The 21,192-nt window shown below is 40.4% G+C and overlaps 2 long non-coding RNA genes across 6 annotated transcripts; one reads left to right on the forward strand and one right to left on the reverse strand.

The window, feature by feature from the left end:
- Positions 1-336: 336 nt before the first annotated feature.
- LOC118018986 lies at positions 337-18,199 on the reverse strand. 2 transcript variants are annotated; one of them, XR_004681531.1, is made up of 4 exons: positions 17,064-18,199; positions 2,694-2,799; positions 1,925-2,145; positions 337-945 (listed from the first exon to the last, which is right to left on the reverse strand). It is a non-coding gene; the product is annotated as an uncharacterized LOC118018986 (long non-coding RNA). The 2 variants fall into 2 exon arrangements; XR_004681530.1 differs by lacking the exon at positions 337-945 and having other exon boundaries at positions 955-2,145.
- On the forward strand, positions 813-19,285 carry LOC118018985. Of its 4 annotated transcripts, none has more exons than XR_004681529.1 (6): positions 813-900; positions 8,195-8,274; positions 10,282-10,347; positions 17,069-17,169; positions 18,197-18,291; positions 19,199-19,285. It is a non-coding gene; the product is annotated as an uncharacterized LOC118018985 (long non-coding RNA). The 4 variants fall into 4 exon arrangements; XR_004681526.1 differs by lacking the exon at positions 813-900 and adding an exon at positions 7,890-8,105; XR_004681528.1 differs by lacking the exons at positions 813-900; positions 10,282-10,347 and adding an exon at positions 7,890-8,105.
- The last annotated feature ends 1,907 nt before the right edge of the window (positions 19,286-21,192 follow it).

Raw genomic sequence — 21,192 nt, forward strand, 5'->3', positions numbered from 1 at the left:
ATGCATTGATTTGCAGGTTTAAATCTAACAGGGCAGCTGGACTTCCAGGTTCTTCGGGGGAAGTCTGCTCTCTGAGGCCACAAAGGACTCAGAGCAGCAATAAGAGACAAACCCCTCTGATGGAAGCTGCCTTCTCCTCTATGAACCTTTTGCTGGGGGCGCCTGGGTGGCTCAGTTGTTAAGCGTCTGCCCTCGGCTTGGGTCATGATCCCAGGGTCCTGGGATCGAGCCCCACATCAGACTCCCTGCTCAGCGGGAAGCCTGCTTCTCCCTCTCCCACTTCCTCTGCTTGTGTTCCCTCTCTCACTGTCTCTGTCAAATAAATAAATAAAATCTTAAAAAAAATAAAAAATATTAAGAAAAAAAAAAAGAAACTTTTGCTGGTTGGCTCTCCAGCTTCAGAAACAGACTGTTGCTAGCAATTTTCACCCACCTACTACAATCTGAAAGGTAACAAACACTGTTTCTGTAGCTACTGAAGGAGACAGGCTGGTTGAAGATTTACATGGCTCTGTTGACTGCCTGGCTATGCCAGCTCTGGGGGAAATCAGTGTACAGGGTGTGAAATGATTTTTTTCTTGGCTCTTTGCTGTAGGTCCAGGCAGCTACGGCAACAGCGGCAGTTGCTCCTCTCGTGCAGAGCCTTCCAGAATGCCTGGGAGTCTCCTGCTGATAACAATATGGAATGGCTGGAACCAAAGAGGTTGGAAGCCCTAGCAGCTACAGCAGCCGAGATTTAAAGCAGGGCAGTTACCCCAGAACCTTTGGGCTCAGGGTACCTTCAGAACCTGCAGGCAAGGAATGGATGCTTCATTGTGTACACTTGCCATGCGACAGCCATGCACAGCAGATCATAAGGAAAGAACAGTGTGGACAACCTCCTCTCGTCTCCTTCTGCAGGTGAGGCGTTTCCGTATTTTCAGACACAAAGCAAAGACAGAGCACCTGGGGGCGGGGGGGGGGGGGGGGAGGAAGGGATTTTCCCAGCATTACTAGGAAGGTACGAGAACTGAAGTCCTTGGCCTTCAGGGCCTACCATTGCCAGTTCCCTTCTACAGGATGGAAAGAATCTCAGGGAGCCCCAGAGTTCCTAGTGCCTGGACACATGACTCCACAGCCTCTCCCTGAAAAGATCTCTAGATGAGGCTGGGAGAGAGGGGGAGGGCTGATCAGGGAAGTCAAGATACAGTTACTAATTCTCTTCACTGAAGGCCAACCGGGAGGCTAGACAATCAAGTCCACTTACTCAAGATACCATGATTTCTTACCATATGCCACCTCTCCCCAACATTCATACATTAAAATGAAGTTCCCATCAGTGTTTAGGGGTTAACTGAGTAGCAAGACTTGGCCCCTTTATGACTCCAGATTCTTGCAACTTTGTTTTCTGAACACTCCTTTCTTGTCTTAATTGGCCCTACCCATTGAGGTAGATTCCACATCTTTCTCCTGTATCTTTGGATTGGCTAAAGCCTCTGACCCTTCCACTGCAGAGTCTAAAAGCAGGGAGATGGCCAAAATAGGCAGTCAGGGAAGAACGCAGGCATTCCTATTGCATCTGCTCAGTCTCTCAGCAATCCTCATGTCAGGGAATCTCTCAAGTTTACAGGCTGGGGCCACAGAGAGTCTCCCCTTCCTCACTCACTGTGTAACGCATGGAGCAAGGTCTCTCAGACGCTATCTGCCGAGTAGTGAAAGTCAGAGATGCTGTTGTTGAATGTGGGTGTTTTCCAGCAGCTCTGTTCTGCATGTAATTCCTCAGAGCTGCTCCCTGGCTCTGCGTTAGCTGGGTTCTCGATGACTCCCAGCATGACTCCCTACCCTTTCTCTTGTTGTCACTGGCTGTCGGGGGAATTGCTGTTCATGGCTTCCACAGGTAACTCCTATTATAATTGTTGTTGTTGTTGTGATTTTTAATACTTACAGAGCTGGCACACACAGCTGAACGACTTCCACAAAGCCAGGCAACAGGTTACCACTTTAGCAAGTCTTGCTCCACTGATCGATTCAAAGGCATCTGTTGAACATTGGCAAGTGCAATGTACCACCTGATGATGTGCAGGGGAGCAAAGATGAATGAGAGAAGGGATTCTCTCCTCAAAAAAGGCCACATTATAACGGAGACATAGGTGCACACAGAAATCACTGTAAAAAAAAGGTCACTGTTACACTCTCCACACCTGGAAAAGTTAAAGGTGAGAATTTTCACCTACCAGGCCACTAGCCATATGCCTATTGATCAGCTGGGGTAGTCTGAGTCTGTTTTGGCCTCAGAAGCCAATGCCAAGATGAACTTTACAGTTGGGCACCATAAAGCAAATATTTTGTAACGCTCTATGGGTATGTAACAGGAGCTCAGTGTGTTAACACTTTCCTTTAAAGGGATCTCTTTTAATTTAATGAAGTGGGTTGACCGTCATTCATTTCCCTTTAATAGCAAGAGAAATAGAAGTTGAACTTCTCTTTCCTGTTCCTCAGGGCAACTAACAAGAGAACAAACAGGGTTCAGTACCAGGAATAAAGTTGACTCATACTCTTAGGCTTTCTCTCCTTTTAGAACACATTGATTGAAGACTTGGAATGGGATAACATTCATTCGCATAGAGAAACAGATGAGGTCGCCAAAGAAGAGAGGGTAGAGAGGGAACAGGGAAAATGAGGTGAAGGAATAGGGACAGTGGCTGTTGCACTACCTTTGACAAAGTCTCTTCATCTCAGAAGAAAAGACTGTTGCAGGAAGATTATATTCTAGGCAGCATGATGAGGATGAGTAGAAATCATATATCGTGGCCCACCATCCTAAGAGAAGAGAGTAAGTCTGTGGCAACATGAATAAATACATTTTTGTGGCCTAGTACCAGCCCAAGGTCCCCAGGTCTACAAAACTTAAAAACAAACCAACAAGAGTAGGGGAACTCGGCTGGTTCAGTCAGTACAGCATGTGACCTGATCTGAGGGTCATGAGTTTGAGTCCCATGTTGGGCACAGAGTTTATGTAGGAAAAAAAAAAACAAAAAGAGTCTAGGCTCTAACATACAGAATTAGTAGCAGAGAGGAGGTGAAGCTTTCCCAAGGCAGGAATCTCAAGGGTGCCACTGAGCAACCTCAGGTCAAGAGGTAAGAACCTAAAACCCAGGAGGTGGCCCACAGTATACAAAAGATTTGTAGGGGACAGAGCTGCCTGGGTGGCTCAGTTGGTTAAGTGTCTCTTTATTTTGGCTCAGGTCATGATCTCAAGGTTGTGAGATGGAGCTATGCATCAGGCTCCATGAGCCTGCTTAAGATTCTCTCTCCCTCTGCCTCTCCCACCCCCCACCCCCATGCTCTCTTTCTCTCTCTCTCAAAAAAAAAAAAAAAAGATTTGTAGGGGATAAGGACACCATATCTTTTCCATAAATTGAACTTCAAAACAGTGACACAAAAGGAAACAGGACATGAGGACTTCCTACACTGGGTTCTTGGCTTTCTAGATAGAAGGGGTAGAAATCATACCTCATCTTGCAGTGAATTCTTAGCTATTTTTTTTTCCTGCATCATTGCCTTTGCTATCCCTCCCACTGCTTATTACTGTCACATAGCCTTTACCTGGTATTTAAATGTTCATGTTTGTTTTTATATAGACTATAAACTACTTGAGGGCACTGATCATATCTTTATACCTTCGATGACAACTAGCTCAGTATCTGTTCTCAGTAGGTCATTAAGAAATGTTGTTTGATTTGATGTTATAGGAGAATTAGGGTCAACAGCTGCAAGGGCTGGCAATCCATAGGTTTCTGGCCAAGAATTTCCATGAGGCAAGGCAACATTTGGCAATTACAAGGGCATTCCAGTGAAGTGGAGTGTCAGATTTTGCAATACTTCTGCAAATAAGATAGATTTTCTGGAGTGGCTGGGTTCGTGGAAAAACATGGGCTGAATGGCAAAAAATAATCTGGGTTCTCACCTTTATAGCAATCATTATAGCAAGATATAATCTCCATTAGATTCAAATAGGAAGGGATGACATTAATAAGTTTTCTTAGCACTACATAGCATTATGCTAGGTATTGTACATGAAGAATATTTTTTTAATGCTATTACTGATCTCACACTTAAAATCCTCAGGGGAATTCATGTACATACCCAAACTAGTCAGAGAACAATATGAGTGTTACAGATTAAACATTATAGCATTGCTGTTGGAGAAGGTGTCCTAAAAAAGGTAGTCTTGAGATGGGTCTTGGAAGTCCCCTAATTTTTGTTGGTTTTTGCTCCTTTGTGGCTTCACAAAGCTCTCTATCCTGTGGACATCTGAAACATAAAAAAGTTTATTGCTTAACCACCCTCCTCCATCCCCCGCTACCAACTCTACCTTATCCCCACCTATTAGTATTCCAAGATAGCATTTCATATAGCTGGTGTAATAATGTGTTTCGTTCATATCCTCTATCTAGCCTTTGAGCTTGATAATCTATAACCCTAACCTCTAGATTAAGCTTTGCTCCAATTCAAGCATCCCAATTCTTCTTGCTAGAAGAACATGAAGAGAATGGGTCATTAGTTCAAAGAGTCAGTCTCAAAGGTAATTGGGCTTTGGGGCGGTTTCTGCCTTTTATCTCTATTCCTCAGTACTAGAATTCTTGCTGGTAACTTTCCCTCCCCAAAATAGAGTTACAGCCCCCCAAACTATCTCCTTGTCACTGGGGCATCTGTTTTCTACGACCATGTTTTTTGGATGCACTGTCACCTGAATCTGTATAAATTGCCTAGTGCCTGTTTAAATCCACATCCTGGATCTCAGATTCATTTTGGACTTTTTACCATTGATTAAAAACTTTCTGCATGGTCCTCGGGGGCTAGTTTTGACACCAGAGTCACAGAGAAGATAGTACACTGGTAGCCCAGGGGTCTCTTATTTCAAATATTCCTGGGCTACAAGGCAAGAATAAGTGAGAGGCTACAGCTCTGTAATGGGCTCTTGGTCACCAACTTAGTTTATGATCCAAACAATAGCCTGAGAAGATTTCTGCTTTAAAGTATGAGGCAATGAAAAGGGTATTTTATTAATACAGCATAAAATGGATTAGATAGCAAGGTGACCATCAAGACACCATATGCCTTAACATCTACATCAGATGGAATGAGATAATGTATGCAAAGCACCCAGCACAGTCCCTGGCACTCCCTCCCTTGCATGTGGATTTCTGTTTACAATGTGCTTTTGTTTATATTAAATCTCCCCTAAAACCTTGTGAATTAGTTACTGCCCCCAGAGCAGTACCTTGACCGTAAAAGTGGCACATCTGAAAAATTGCACGGCTGAGAGTCAGACTCAGGTCTTCAGACCCCAAAGCTAGTTCTGTTTGCCCTGCACCCCAGACTCTTCTTACTGCGTTGTGCTAGACTGAAGATTGTGAAGGCCTGGATCAGAGTGCTAACAATGAGATGGAGATCAAAGAATGACCTGTGAGCTCCTGCATAGCTGATATCAGACATATAGATATGATATAAAGATATATCTTTATTTGTAAAAAGAAATAAAAACAAGTCCAATACTTTTTTTTTCCCCCAAGATTTTATTTATTTATTTGACAGAGAGAGACACAGTGAGAGAGGGAACACAAGCACGGGGGGGTGGGAGAGGGAGAAGCAGGCTTCCCGCGGAGCAGGGAGCCCGATGCGGGGCTCGATCCCAGGACCCTGGGATCATGACCTGAGCCGAAGGCAGACGCTTAACGACTGAGCCACCCAGGCGTCCCTCCAATACTTTATTTTACCTATTCCAAGATACATATATTTTCACTTCTTAACATCTCTGAAATTGAAGCAATTGACATTTTTCAGCTGTTTCCACTGCTTAATACTTGTGATGTCATTGCTGTTCTCTGCTTACCTACAAACTTGGTTGCTACTCCTGGTTGAATGACTGGACAACTGAAATGCAAGGACATTTCAGTCAGCCAATCACTTAAGCAACATTTGCACAAGACATATGAATCCTAAGTGTTGTCTGAAAACCTTCCATTGACACCTTTCCATGAGAACAAGAAAGTGTCGACATAAAAATTTGTAGAATCGATGTCAGAAGGTTGGAAGAAAATCTTAGGAAAAAAATGAAGCCCTGCCTCGGCACTGCTGCATGGCCACTGATTTTATGTTAATTTTATTTTATTTATGTATTTATGTATGTATTTATTTAGAGCATGAGCGGGGGCAGGGCAGAGGGAGAGAATCTCAAGCAGACTCTGCGCTGAGCGCAGAGCCCCCCCCCCCCCGGGGCCAAATCTCACCACCCTGAGATCATGACCTGAGCCGGAACCAAGAGTCAGACACTTAACTGACTGAGCCACTCAAATGCCCCTGCCACTGCTTTTGATGGCACAGAGGGTAATACTGTATCGAGAAACACAGTTCATCAGTTTTTCAGAGTTGAAAAGTGATTCAGAAGACAGACTGAATATGAAGACATTTTGGACTACCTTAACTGAATCGTTTCCCTTTCATGCAAAGCTTTTATATATGATAAAAAAGAAAAGCAATGTTTAAATAAACCAAAATTGGGGCACCCGGGTGGCTCAGTTGTTAAGCGTCTGCCTTCGGCTCAGGTCATGATCCCAGGGTCCTGGGATCGAGCCCCGCATCGGGCTCCCTGCTCAGTGGGAAGCCTGCTTCTCCCTCTCCCACTCCCCCTGCTTGTGTTCTCTCTTTCATTGTGTCTCTGTCAAATAAATAAATAAAATCTAAAAAAAAAAAAATCAGTGTGGATTATTGCTTCTTGAAAATTCAAATAGTTATCCCCTTTAATCTATGCTTTTCAAATAGTATTTGTACTGTTAGAGATAAGCTGCAGTGTGCCAAGAGATAAATCTGTGGTCACATAACATGGCACTCACTTAAGGAGTGGTTATCAATTTCACTTGAAAACTTGGATAAAAAAATACTGTTTTTATATTAGAGCACCAAACGATGACATGGAGAATGTAATCACACTAATTTCTAAGATAAAATTCAAAGACTTCAAAGAAATTTCATACTTAAGGGCTCCTGGGGACATGTTCAGTTTTTTCTGCCCTTATAGAGAAAAATTTAAGAAGCATTGCCGGGGCGCCTGGGTGGCTCAGTCGTTGGGCGTCTGCCTTCGGCTCAGGTCATGATCCCAGGGTCCTGGGATCGAGCCCCGCATCGGGCTCCCTGCTCCGCGGGAAGCCTGCTTCTCCCTCTCCCACTCCCCCTGCTTGTGTTCCTGCTCTCGCTGTCTCTCTGTCAAATAAATAAACAAAATCTTAAAAAAATAAATAAATAAATAAATAAAGCAAAATAAGCCCTTTAATGAGGGCTGAGTGATAGGAAAGTATTATGCCATAGATTAACTTGTACCCTTATTTTCTTTCTCAGTGGAATATAAAATAATGGTGTACCCTACAATCTGTGGTGTCTTAGATTCAATGAGAATGGTCATATTATATTTGTATAAGCGCTTCATGGTTTATATATTAACTCATTTTCATCATCATAATAACCTTATAATATCAGGAGCAGAATATTAGCCCCAGTTTTATCTATGGGAAAAATAAGGCAGATGAAATAAGCTACTCAAACAGCTATAGAATCAGGATAAGGATTCATCCTAATTCAGTCCTCTAGAATAAGCCTAAACTCCATTTTTCCCCTCTAAAATTACAAGGCTGATCTCCATCTTAGTGCTACCGTTATAAAAAAAAAAAAAAAAAAAAAGCAGCTTTGATGAGAATGGACACAGTAGTTCAGGATAAACACTGAATATGTCTCCCTTTTGGCAAGGAAAGTGAATTGTCAGGGTTTTAACAATAATAAATCACTATTACAAACAGCCTACAAATATAAAAGATGTTAAACAAATAATACATGTTGTATTACTCAGGATGCGTTAATGCTGGCTGTCCCAGAGGTCAAACCCTGAATCCTTAGTAGCTTAACTAACAAAAGTTTCTATCTCACGCATGTCACATATCTAGCACAGGGTGACAGGTGGTGAAGGTCGTGTGTCGTTCCACCCCTTCACTCAGTAGCCAACAGGACTCAGGTTCTCCCATCTTATAGCTGTACCATGTGCAATATGTAACCTGCAAGCTTGCTGTGACAGGGTAAAAAGGGTTAGGGGAGGCTTACCAGCTTATAACTTGTTCAGTCTGAAAGTGGTGCCTGCAAATGATACAAGTCACTTCTTTTACAGGCCATTAGCCAGAAGTAATCACAGGACCCCAACCTACCTGAAGGGAGGCTGGGAAATGCAGAGCAGCAATGGAATATTTGGTGAGTACTGTCCATACCACAGTAGTCCTATAATTATTTCCTTGAGGGCAAGAATCTGTTTTATGTACTGATACCCCCTAATATCTAGAATCGTGTCTGGCTTACAGTGTTCACTAACAATTACTGAACAAATAAATCAGTGAATTAATAAATGGCATCTGAAGCTGTTTTTCCTCATTTCCACTATGAATCTGAAAGGTTTTCAAAAAGAATTAAAGTATTCAAGTTCAGGTTAACATTTCAGAAACACCTAGTGTTGACAAGACAACGTTTTGATAAGAATTTATTTGAAGTTGGCAAACTCATTCTCAAATGTAATTACAAATTACATGAAACCTTTTCTATGGGAGCTTAGTGATTCTTTAAATTGACTAAAATATAAGGAAATACAACACTCGACTCTAAAAGCCAGTTTGGATGGTTGGTTTCATTTTAAAAAATGAACACAGACTGCAATCTTCCTAGAAATGATCGCTTAGGGAGTTGGGAACAATTTGCCATGATGATAAGAACTTAGATTGTGGTGATATGAGAAGGCAAGCAGCAGTCAGGCATGGGGAAAGCATAATAAGTAGTCGTCCTTTTGGCTCTAATTCAACACCTGTTCTTAACATTACCTGCATGATAGGAGGGCACAGAAAGTTCAATATTTGGTTTTCACAAAGGAATTTCAAAGTGATTATAAGATGTAATTCATCATTTATTCAACAAATGTTTATTAAGCACCAAATATGTGCACACACAATGCTTGGTGCTGGAGATTCAGGTGCAAAAGACAGAGTCCTACCCCAGTGGAACTTAGAGTCTAATAGGGAAGCTAGACACTGAACTATATAATAAGCATGACATAGGTTGTGAAAGGGGAAGTAACAGGTACTATGGACTGAACGGGGAAACTTCTTGGTTTTCAGCAGTAAGAAAGTAGGGTCAGGGAAGATCTCAAGAAACTGATGTTTGGGGGCGCCTGAGTGGCTCAGTCGGTTGAACGTCTGCCTTCGGCTCGGGTCATGATCCCGGGGTCCTGGGATCGAACCCCACATCGGGCTCCCTGCTCCGCGGGGAGCCTGCTTCTCCCTCTCCCTCTGCCTGCCACTCCCCCTGCTTGTGCTCTCTATCAAATAAATAAAATCTTTAAAAATAAATAATTTAAAAAAGAAACTGATGTTTGAATTTAAATGCTGGGGATAAGGAGGATTTGGCATGGAAAAGCAAGGGAAAGAATTCCAGATGGAGGGAATAGCTTGTCTTCACAACCCCACTAGGAAATCTCAATAGGATTACATGCTTAATCATATAGGTGGAGAAGTGGTAGAAGAAAGTGACTTGTTCAAAGGATGATGTTTAACAAATAGCTTAATTTGGACCCTAAGCCATATTCTTTTCTTTACAGAGCATGGCACACAATTGTCTAAGGCAGATTCTTTCCTGACCCAAACATAGCTGAGCCCACTCCCATAGCCCATCAGGTACATCAATCAGCCATGAACCAGACTGATGTAACAGATATAAATTTTCAGCCTGTTTCACAGCACGCAGGATAAGAACTAGAGTGCCCTAAATGGCTTTCACGCAGGAAGAGGGTGGGGTGTAGTGGCAGAGGGGGAAGCTTCCTCAGTGAGAGCCAAGCGCTAAAAGCAGCTGCGTGTGACATTTCCATCAACAGCCCTCCCTCCCTCGTTGTGTATGAGACACAAATCAGATGTTCTGGTTTATGATTTCAGCTTCAGAGTACATACCCTTCGAGGTCCAAGCTCATGTATCTCTTCCTGGCATGATGCCTGCTCATTAACTGGACTCGAAAGTTCATCTGAGATGGATAACCAAAGGCTGAGAATATTGAGATCCCTTTCTCCTACTCTTAAGGAGGCCTGGAATCTCATGGTGCCCAGCCTCTCTACTTGCTAGAGAGTGACAAAGCACAGGCTACCAAAAAGATTCTGTCCAGATGCCAGGACCATATCAGAACACAAGGTCACTTATAGCTGCCTCTTCTCCCGCTTATATCAGCCCAGAGGACAATCCATTCTCCTTCCTTTGGAGGACACAGTAAAGGCTAACTCCTGGAAGTACCAGGTAAGTGCCACTTTATCCATTAGGTAGATCAGAACTTAGGAGAGCTAATCAGTCTCTGTCTTTCATTTTGTGTTTACCTCCCCAGGTAAAATGAGGTAGAAAAATCTGTTATTTACAGGAAAGCTCTTATAGGTCTTTGATTCTTTGATTCAAGAGCACAGATCCTGAAGTGACTGAGATGTCAGCAAATGGTATGTTTGCATACCAATTAATCTCCAAAAATTTAAAAGTTCCTGATATTCTGATCATTTAAAAATGTATTACTTTAGGGCGCCTGGGTGGCTCAGTCGTTAAGCGTCTGCCTTCGGCTCAGGTCATGATCCCAGGGTGCTGGGATCGAGTCCCACATCGGGCTCCCTGCTCGGCAGGAAGCCTGCTTCTCCCTCTCCCACTCCCCCTGCTTGTGTTCCTGCTCTCGCTATCTCTCTCTCTGTCAAATAAATAAATAAAAATCTAAAAAAAAAAAAAAGTTTACTTTAGAGATTTCTGTTAAGTGTTGGTGTTGAAATCTGTTACTTATTCTAAAAATGCTGGGTCATATAATCTCTCAGATTACTTTCCCAAATATCTCATGCAACTAGGAAAACCACTGTAAAATAAATGTCAGAGGGTTTTCTTTTTAAAGAACAAAATTACAATAATGCAATATATGTTAAGAAAAAAAAAAAGAAGAAGGTAGCGGGAGGGGAAGAATGAAGCGGGGGAAATCGGAGGGGTGGACGAACCATGAGAGACGATGGACTCTGAAAAACAAACTGAGGGTTCTAGAGGGGAGGGGGGTGGGAGGATGGGTTAGCCTGGTGGTGGGTATTGAGGAGGGCACATTCTGCATGGAGCACTGGGTGTTATGCACAAACAATGAATCATGGAACACTTCATCTAGAACTAATGATGTAATGTATGGGGATTAACATAAGAATTAAAAAAATTCAAAAAAAAAATAAATAAAATAAAGAACAAAATTACAATAATAACAATAATTTGTTCTAATCTAAATGACAGCAGTCTCTGAGCACTGCGGCTGCTTGTTTTATCACTGGGTGGCCACATTTACATGACTTTTTGTCAGAAATCTTTTCATAACCAGACATTAGGCCCAATTTGGGGTGATTTGAAAGACAGGTTGGCTTGGGAAGAAGCATGCTAAAGTTAGTAGTGAGGTTTTATCAGGGTTCCTTAGTCCACATTATTCCTCAACTGCCAAGTACAAATCTGAAGTAATAATAAACAATTTCTTACTTTAGGGCAAAGTAACTCCTGGGAAATTCATTCATTTAGTCTATATTCAAAGAAAATCTATATTCATTGTACTGAATCAGACTTGATTGCTGCCTTATAATATGTAATTTAGTGGGAGACTATTATACACTAGACTGTATGCTCCAAGGTCAGGTTTGGGGTCTGTTTCAAGTACCACTTTATACCCAAGTATAGCAGTGTCTGTCTCATGATAGGTACTCAATAAATATTGGTTGGATGTATAAATGTATGAACAGATATGTACATGATGTTCCTTTTCGAATATGTGTGTACTACATTCTTTGACAAACACATTGTTTGTTGATTACAGTTGCATAAACATTTCAGTATCAGCCATTGATAACTCAGATTTTAGTAGGTCCTGTGGAAACAGTTGATTTTTACTTTTTTTTTTTTAAAGATTTTATTTATTTATTTGAGAGAGAGAGAATGAGAGAGAGCATGAGAGGGAAGAGGGTCAGAGGGAGAAGCAGACTCCCCGCCGAGCAGGGAGCCCGACGTGGGACTCGATCCCGGGACTCCAGGACCATGACCTGAGCCGAAGGCAGTCGCTTAACCAACTGAGCCACTCAGGCGCCCTTTAATTTTTACTTCTTGTAATCAGTCTGTGGCCTTGAGGTTAATAACACTGGCTGGGAGAAAGGAAGAATGTAAGAAAGAGGGATATTTAAGTCACCATCCTGAAGTTGTATTTAGAGGTTTTACTTCAAATGGGCTATTCTGAAGACAAGTACAAAGTATGTGTGTATTCTTTTTTTCTTGGCAAATGCTAATTCAAAAATAGGAAGCAAAGCTATGTTACCACGTTATTTGAGATATCCTTTATCCTAAATTTTTTTCTCCTTATCCTAAAGTTTTTCCGTTTCTTTTTTCAAACTTTTAGTTGCCAATTATGGCATTATAATACATAAATAGAAAGGAAGAAAGATATGATAAGGATCTTAGGAATAAGAAAATCCAAGTATTATTTGGATTCTAAACACTGTCTTTGTGGCCTTGGTTACGTTTGGACTTAACTTTTTCATCTGTAAAATAGAGGGAGTTGAGTTAAATTATTTCTAAAACATCCTCCAGTTTGAATTTTCTGTGATTTCATCTGACAAGCAAACTCTCCCCTTTGCCATCCTTGTTGTATACGGAATGCTCAATTTTTTCCAGTTTTTTTTTTAAATCACTTACCACAGATGCTTAAAATAAAAAGCTCTCTATATAGAATGCCTGCCCTTTTTTTCCTCCAAGTAGTCATGGCACCACTTAAAAATTATAAAATATATCTAAATAAAGCTATAAAGAAAATAAATACCACTCTACAACCCCACTATTGAGTTATAATCTTCTATTACTTCAGTGCCCATATTTTTATGCATATTTATTTAAAAAATAAAATTGTGATCACATTGTACTTAGTGTTTTGAAACCTGAATTCTTTACCTAATAATACACCATAAAGATTTCCTCACATTCTTTTTTTTTTTTTTTTAAAGATTTTATTTATTTATTCATGAGAGACAGAGAGAGAGAGAAGCAGAGGGAGAAGCAGGCTCCCAAGGAGCAGGGAGCCCGATGTGGGACTCGATCCCAGGACTCCGGGATCATGACCTGAGCCGAAGGCAGACGCCCGTCTGAGCCACCCAGGCGCCCCTCCTCACATTCTTCTAAAGCATAATACTTTTTCATGCTGCATTTGCAATCCACTATTAAATACTACAATTTAACTCATCTATTGTTAGACATCTAGGTTATTTATAATCTGTGTGATAAATAATATTGTAGTGAACAAATTTTTACAAGGGTAAGTGGTTATTTCCTAAGAACAATTTTTTATAACTAGAGATATTCCTCCTAGTAATTTATGCGTGCTCCAGATACCCTGGAGGTTATAAAACAGGTTTTATAATTTACAGAAAAACCCTTGAGGTCGTAGGCTTTACAATTCAATATCCATATCTGATTGTCAATATCCATATTTGATTATTACTGAATATTTTTGTTTTGGTCATTTGCATTTCTTTTTTTTTTTTTGGTTGTCTACTCCATTTCTTTGTTCATTTTTCTACTTGTTCACTTTTTTTTTTTGAAGACACCTCAAATTCCTCATTATTTTTTATGTTGCCCTGCAGATTCAGGGAGATTCAAAGTTGTTTTTGTTTCTGTTTTTTTTTAAGATTTTATTCATTTATTTGACAGAAAGAGACACAGCGAGAGAGGGAACACAAGCAGGGGGAGTGGGAGAGGGAGAAGCAGGCTCCCAGCAGAGCAGGGAGCCCGATGTGAGAGGCTCGATCCCAGGACCCTGGGATCATGACCTGAGCCGAAGCCAGATGCCCAACGACCGAGCCACCCAGGCGCCCCTCAAAGTTGTTTTTGGAGATAATAATCGCCCTAATTATGGTCCCAGACCAAAACTTCAATTCATATCTTTTTTTTTTTTTTTTTACCGTTTTCCTCTGGCCTATGCACAAATCACTTTATGATTTCATTTTGCTTTTTAAATCTCAAGCCTATCAGTCATTTTAGGGCTCTATTCTGGAGCACCTTTTCCAACAACATTTTAATAATGAAGTATTTTGAATAAAATACTAAGACTTCATTAATTTTATGCATTGAACATTAATAAATCTTAAACACTGGTAGGCCAATATTGGATAAACTGGCAGAAAGTTAGTGCATTGCAGGTATTTTATTTTATTTTATTTATTTTAAAGATTTTATTTATTTATTTGACAGAGAGAGACACAGCGAGAGAGGGAACACAAGCAGGGGGAGTGGGAGAGGGAGAAGCAGGCTCCCGGCCGTGCAGGGAGCCCAATGCGGGGCTCGATCCCAGGACCCTGGGATCATGACCTGAGCCAAAGGCAGATGCTTACTGACTGAGCCACCCAGGCGACCCTGCAGGTATTTGATTTTAAATGTACAACATATTACAAAATATGTATCAAAATTATGGCAGCAAAAGATTTAAATTCAGGTATGTACTTATAATTCATCACATTCTGTGGGGGGACTAGCTAGGTAAATAAACAGGCAAACACCTTGGAAGTGGCTACCTTCACCAGAACTTTAAAAAAAAAACACAAAACAGTAGCCTTCAGTGACCTTAACAAATGTGGTGCTCTTTAAAGCCTTTAGAAGAAATACTAAGCTAGAGACACTGGAAAGACACAGAAACCCCTTGCTGGGCTCTGACTTACTGGCTGAGCAGGTTATTGTTGATAGCTGATCATTCAAAAGAACAAATTATAACTCACTGCCCATGTACAGAATAACAAAGCACATCTTCACATAACTTACTGTCCCTTTACCTTTTTCTGAGCCTGTTATCTATTCTTTTCTCAATATATATCATTCTTTTTAAATTTCTGTTTTGGGTTGTTTCATGTGTATAACTGTTTTTAGAATTTGTTTTTTTAGAAAAGACAAAGCTTTGTGATAACTTTTTGATTTGTTATAAACACTGTCCTTATTGACTTTAAGGATATCACTTTAAGGTCTTTTCTGGGGCACCCTGTTTTTTAACAATTTAATATTGAAATGTCTTGGTTATGATACTGAAATTTTTTTTTTTTTTTTTAAGATTTTATTTATTTATTCATGAGCGAGAGAGAGGCAGAGGGAGAAGCAGGCTCCCAAGAAGCAGAGAGCCTGATGCGGGACTCGATCCCAAGACCCTGGGATCATGACCTGAGCTGAAGGCAGACGCTTAACCATCTGAGCCACACAGGCGCCCTATGATACTGAAATTAATCTAATGTACCAAAAGAACAATAACGCTTAGAACCTGTTAAGTGAAAAAAGAGGGACAGGAAAAAAAAAAAAAAAGAAAAAAGAGGGACAGAATAGTATATGCCGTATACCATTACATATTTAAAAAGTGTGTATTTTTATATATGTAGAATATATGCAGGATACAAAATAACAAAATGTTACTATTAATATTGGCTTACTCTGAGGAGGTGTGATGAATGACTGGGTAACAGGGGTGCAAGATTTCCTTTTCACTGTATATTCCTTGAACCTTAAAAATTTTGTTCCATGTACAGGAATTAACAATTTAAAAATAGAATTTAGTTATCAAAATCTTATTACATATAGTAGGCAGTCATAAACATGGAATGAAAGAATAAATGAATTAAGTAAAATGAATCAATGTCTTAAACTTACACTAAAGCCTTGTGGTGTTATGTGCCCAGACTGCAGCAAACTTTAAGGCTGTAAATGGTCAATATCTGTAAATCTTCAGAAATGGCAGAATTGTGACATTGCCAAGAAAAGAGCTTTGGTTGATAGAACAGCATTTTTATAAGTGGTTCTAGGCTAGTCCTTTAAAAATTCCTAAGTAATAAAGCCAGATTATCCTCCATCCCCCAAATCTGTGAAAGAATTACCACTCATTGGCAAAAACACCTCTTATGGTCTAGAAGAAAATGCAGTAACTCTATTTTTAATAAGTCAGGTCCCAAGCTTGTCTAGTGGCAGTTTTATCAACCTTTCACTCACTGCTTAACAGTGAAATTTCATAATTGCATGAGACTAAATGGCTATTTATTTATTTTGGAGGGGGGAGAAGGGGAAGATAGAGAGGGAGAATCTTAAGCAGGCTCCACGCCCAGTACAGAGCCTGACACAGGGGCCGATCGCATGACCCCCAAGACCATGACCTGAGCCAAAAATCAAGAGTTGGAGGCTTAACAGACTGAGCCACCCAGGTACCCTTACTAAATGGCTTTTTATTTTTATTTATTTATTTATTTATTTATTTATTTATTTATTTATTTATTAGAGAGAGAGGGGGAGAGAGAAAGAGCAGGGGGAGGGAGAAGCAGACTCCCCACTTAGCAGGGAGCCCAAAGTGGGCCTAGATCCCAGGACACTGGGATCATGATCTGAGCCAAAGGCAGATGGTCAGCCAACTGAGCCACCCAGGTGCCCCTAAATGGCTTTTAAAAACAGAAATTTTGGGGGGGAAAAAACTATTGTTACTTTGTTATATTTCTAAATGGAACAATCCATTACTCTTTATTACAAGGAAGTTTCATATACAGATGGTCCCCAACTTAGGATGGTTCGACTTACACTTTTTTGACTTTACATGGTGTAAAAGCGATACATTCAGTAGAAACAATACTTTGAATTTTGATCTTTTCCACGACTAGTGATATGTATGCAGTATGATCCTCTCTCATGATGCTGTGCAGGGACAGTGAGCTGCAGCTTCATCAGCCATGTGATCACGAGGGTAAACAACCCCTACACTTAAAATCATTCTGTACCTGCAGTCATTCTATTTCTCACTTTCAGTATTCAATTAACTGCATGAGATATGCAACATTTTATTATAAAATAGACTTGTGCTAGATGATTTTGTCCAACTGTAGGCTAAGATAAGCGTTCTGAGCCCGTTTAAGGTAGGTTAGAGGTATTAAATGCATTTTTTATTTACAATATTTTCAACTTACAATAGGTTTATTGGCATGTAACCTCATCATAAGTCCAGGAAGATCTGTATCTCCCTACATTTGCTGAGGAAGCTGGTCCTGATATTTTTCTGAAAAATAATAAAAGGTAGGAAAGACTTCAAATGAATTATGTTTATTGTATCTCTTAACTTCAGTGAAGGTAATCAAGAGTTTACACTAAGTACAAAGTTACTTTGGCTTTGTTTATTGCCTTATGTGCTAAGATAAGCAGACCAGCAACCTACTGTGTATTTAGGTCAAACCTTACGGACAAGCATGGATCTAAAAAGTGACAGTTTCTTGGAATCAAAATGAAAACGGGATGACAGTGGAATTCTAGCTATTCTTGTTGGGGAGATGAAGGCTGAATTGTGGAATTCACTATAGCACACAGATTCTTAAAGAGTTTTGCCAAAAAAATAAAGACAACTGGATAAAAGTGGTTTTACATTGAGCAACTCTATGTAAAATGCTTACAACAGTGTCTGGCACCACAGATTGGCTTTGTAAATGTTAACTGCTATTTATCATCATCATTATTATAATGACACTTACCACTTCAAAATAGTCAAAAGGTTTTATTAGCCATGCTGCACCTTTATATAAAGCAATCTGTAGGATACCAAGAGAAGAAACAGTCCCTGTTTGTAAGAAGTTTATAGTGATACATTTTGAAGGAATAGGAAGTTAAATTGTTAAAGAAAAAAATGTTTAGTTTCTTTGAGACAGCATCTTTTGCTAGTTTAGCTGGAGTCCTGCATCAAAGGCTGAGAAAAGTTCATAGCTCCTTCTTTCCCAAACAAGTTAAAAACAGAGATCACTAATATTTGAAATAAACAGAAACAAATTACAGTAGTAATTTATTGCTTTTCAACAATTCCAGTGTCATAAAATCTATCTAAACCAAACTCCATATAGGTCTTGAATACAAGAATCAAAATTCTCAGGGAAGTAAGGCACTTAAAGTGGGAGTCTATAATCTTTTTTTTTTTTTCCCCCTGACAAGGGTAGAATGCCGAGAGGAAAAGGCCAGGAGGAAAACTGCCTAGAGACCTGGGTACATGGAACTGTCCTTAGTCTTCACGTATGTATACTTCCATTTTTGAACACCTTTATTTTTGAATACCTTCCAGTCTATGAAAAGAAAGGGGAAGAAAAAAACAAAAAAGAAAAGAAAAGGAAGAAGAATAAAAGGAACTGTACTACAGCTGTACTGGATAATCGAAAGGTAGGAAATGTTCTTCAGTGAGTTAAAACTGTCTTGCAATCTCTCTGAAAAGGAGCAGGCAAAAATCTTTTTGAAAAGAAAGCCTTAATTTCTAGTAGAGACTGTCCTGGAAAGGTTAACTTCCCAAATTGACAGGAAGGCGCACCAAACCCTAACACATAATTTAAACTTCCCTCCGACATATAGTAGAAAATCTATCCTTGAGGCATTAGGCCTTTCTTATTTACCTTAAAATATACCCTGTCCCTCACACACCCCAGCTTTCTCTTCTCAGGTGGAAATTAAGGAGAAATTTAATTTGCTTTGCTAACCTGAGGAGAAGTTTTCTACATGGAGAATGTATAAATTAGATCACAACATGTTTATACAGCTATCCGATACTGTTAAGATAATTCCTGAATTCTGCAGCTTTTGTGTTAATAGTGGACAATACATGAGGGCTTTGGAATACTTGAATTTTAAAATATAAAGACTGCATACATGTTTGCCTGAGGTCCTTAATACTTGAGAGGATCCACTAAGAGCCCTTCCCACAGATTGGTAAGACTTATGAATATGTTTAAAAAAATTAAAAGAGATCTAGGTCTTCCAGAGGAGATAGAGCAAGACATGGAGTTCAATTCTCAAACCAATGCTTTTCCCAAAATAATCATGTACCCTCATAAAGGAAATAGGAAATGAAACATTACATTCAATTTGGATGAGGAGGTGGCCTTCCTAAGCAATTTATTCAAGTATAAACAATAATTATGTAGAAAGAATCTGGTTATAAATATAATTATGAAACCTTATTAATTCACATTAATCAGTGGGGAATATAAATTGCATTATGAAGAGGTTTGAATTATATAATAGAATTACTAAAACTACTCCCTTGTTAGTCTATCTGCCTCTCTTTCATCTCCAGGTTGTCCTGTACACAGCTTACTAGGTAGAAAGAAGAAGTGTTTTCTATGAAGAAGAAACAGTATGTACAAAGGCTGAATGGTCAGGGTTAGGAATTTGAAACAACCCCGCATATTCTGCCTCTTTATTATCCTCCTCATCACTATCCTTCCCTATGACCTGAGGATTTTGAACAAAATAAAATGAAAATAGCCTAGCCTTTAGCACAGGCTGAGTTAAGCAGGCCTAGGTTTAAATCTCAGCTTTAAAGGACTTATAAGCTAAAAATAGCTTAGCGACATATCTGTAAGTTTGGGGAGATGGGATGGGGTTTCCCTAGGTTCTTGGTAGAAAAACCTTTGTTTAGGTGCATGGTTGCAGCGATGAAGAGTTCTCCCCAATAACTCTTGGAATCCATCTCTCTCTCATTCCACTGGATTCTGTAAGTGGGCTTGGTTGCCAACACAGCCTGAATCATGTACTCCCATGTTATGGTTGAAGCACAGAGTTGGTCAAAGGAATGACTAGTGGACCACAGGGGTTATACAAGATGGAGTTAGAAAGCTTCCAGATTGGGGCGCCTGGGTGGCTCAGTTGGTTAAGTGACTGCCTTCAGCTCAGGTCATGATCCCGGAGTCCTGGGATCGAGCCCTGCATTGGGCTCCTTGCTCAGGGGAAAGCCTGCTTCTCCCTCTCCCTGCTACTCCGCCTGCTTGTGCTCTCTCTGTCAAATAAATAAATAAAAAATCTTAAAAAAAAAAAAGTCTTCCAGATTAACTTTTCATTGGAAACAGGAGCAAAACCCCCTGTTTTTCTAGCCTGTCTGGGCCTGATAGAACATGAGATGAAGGCAGTGTATGTAGTTCTCTACTTGGATGGCTACCCTGATGAGTGTTACCTGTTTGCAATTTATGTCTTTGTGCCTCTCACTAACTTCCTGTGGCATTTAACTTTTCGATTCTGGTTCCCACTGATGTGGCTAAGGCGAGTATACATAAGACGACATAATGAGGTGTGTGTGCATGGTGGGGATGAGGGAGTGGTAAAAACGATGACTGCCTCAGAATAGTGTATTCTGAGCTTGGTGAGATTTACTCTACTTCTGGCCCTGAGGTACTAAGTAGACTAGCAGTCCTGGAGGTTGGTAGCATAGTACAAAGGGTATTCCCCTACTACAAGATTTTCCAGTTTCTTTCCTGCTACCAGATTGGAGGTGGTAAACAGGGGAGGGTATATTTGTAAACCTAGAAGATTTAAAGAGGGCCCTGCCAAAGCAGGATAGAGTTAAAGCCCTCAGTCTGAGACCATGAGTTTGAAGACACGAGAGAGAAAAGAACTTGTCTATAAGCAGTTAGCTTGGAATCTGAAGCTGAAGGCTGTCCATTTCAAAGGATGTAGTGGGCCGTTTCAGTCACTGTGGCCATGATGACCAAAATGGAACCATGGGCCTGAGATGAGAAAATTGTGGAAATTGTCAGGAAGTCCACTGGGTCTCTTAAATGTGAATCCTGATCTGCCAAAGGTGACATTAAAAGGAGAATCTCCATAGAGGGAGGAGACTGCCAAATGTTGCTACTAAGACTCCTGTTCTGACATTAAACTTCCCTTGGGCATGTTACATAAATTATCACCAACACCATGAAGAAGACTGGGGGTGGGTAGCACTTGCCTTTCGGCCTGCCCTTTTTTTTTTTTTTTTTTTAAAGATTTTATTATTTTAAGAGAGAGAGAATGGGTGCCCGAGATGGGGGGGAGGGACAAAGGGAGAGAATCTTCAAGCAGACTCCACGCTCAGTGCTGAGGCCCACGTAGGGCTGGATCTCAAACCCTGAGATCATGACCTGAGATGAAATCAAGAGTCAGATGCCTAACCAACTGAGCCACCCAGGTACCCTCCCTTTTTGCCTGCTTCTTGAATAGCGCAGCAGAGCCCAAGCTGGAACAAACTAGGTGCTGCAATATATATTTTCTCCCCCTCCCTAACTGCCTGTCTCTTCCTCATTCTCTAACCCCCCC

The sequence above is a fragment of the Mirounga leonina genome, unplaced genomic scaffold, assembly GCF_011800145.1.
Source record: "Mirounga leonina isolate KUSES-001 unplaced genomic scaffold, KU_Mleo_1.0 Mir_173, whole genome shotgun sequence".
In the NCBI taxonomy this organism is placed as follows: domain Eukaryota; kingdom Metazoa; phylum Chordata; class Mammalia; order Carnivora; family Phocidae; genus Mirounga; species Mirounga leonina.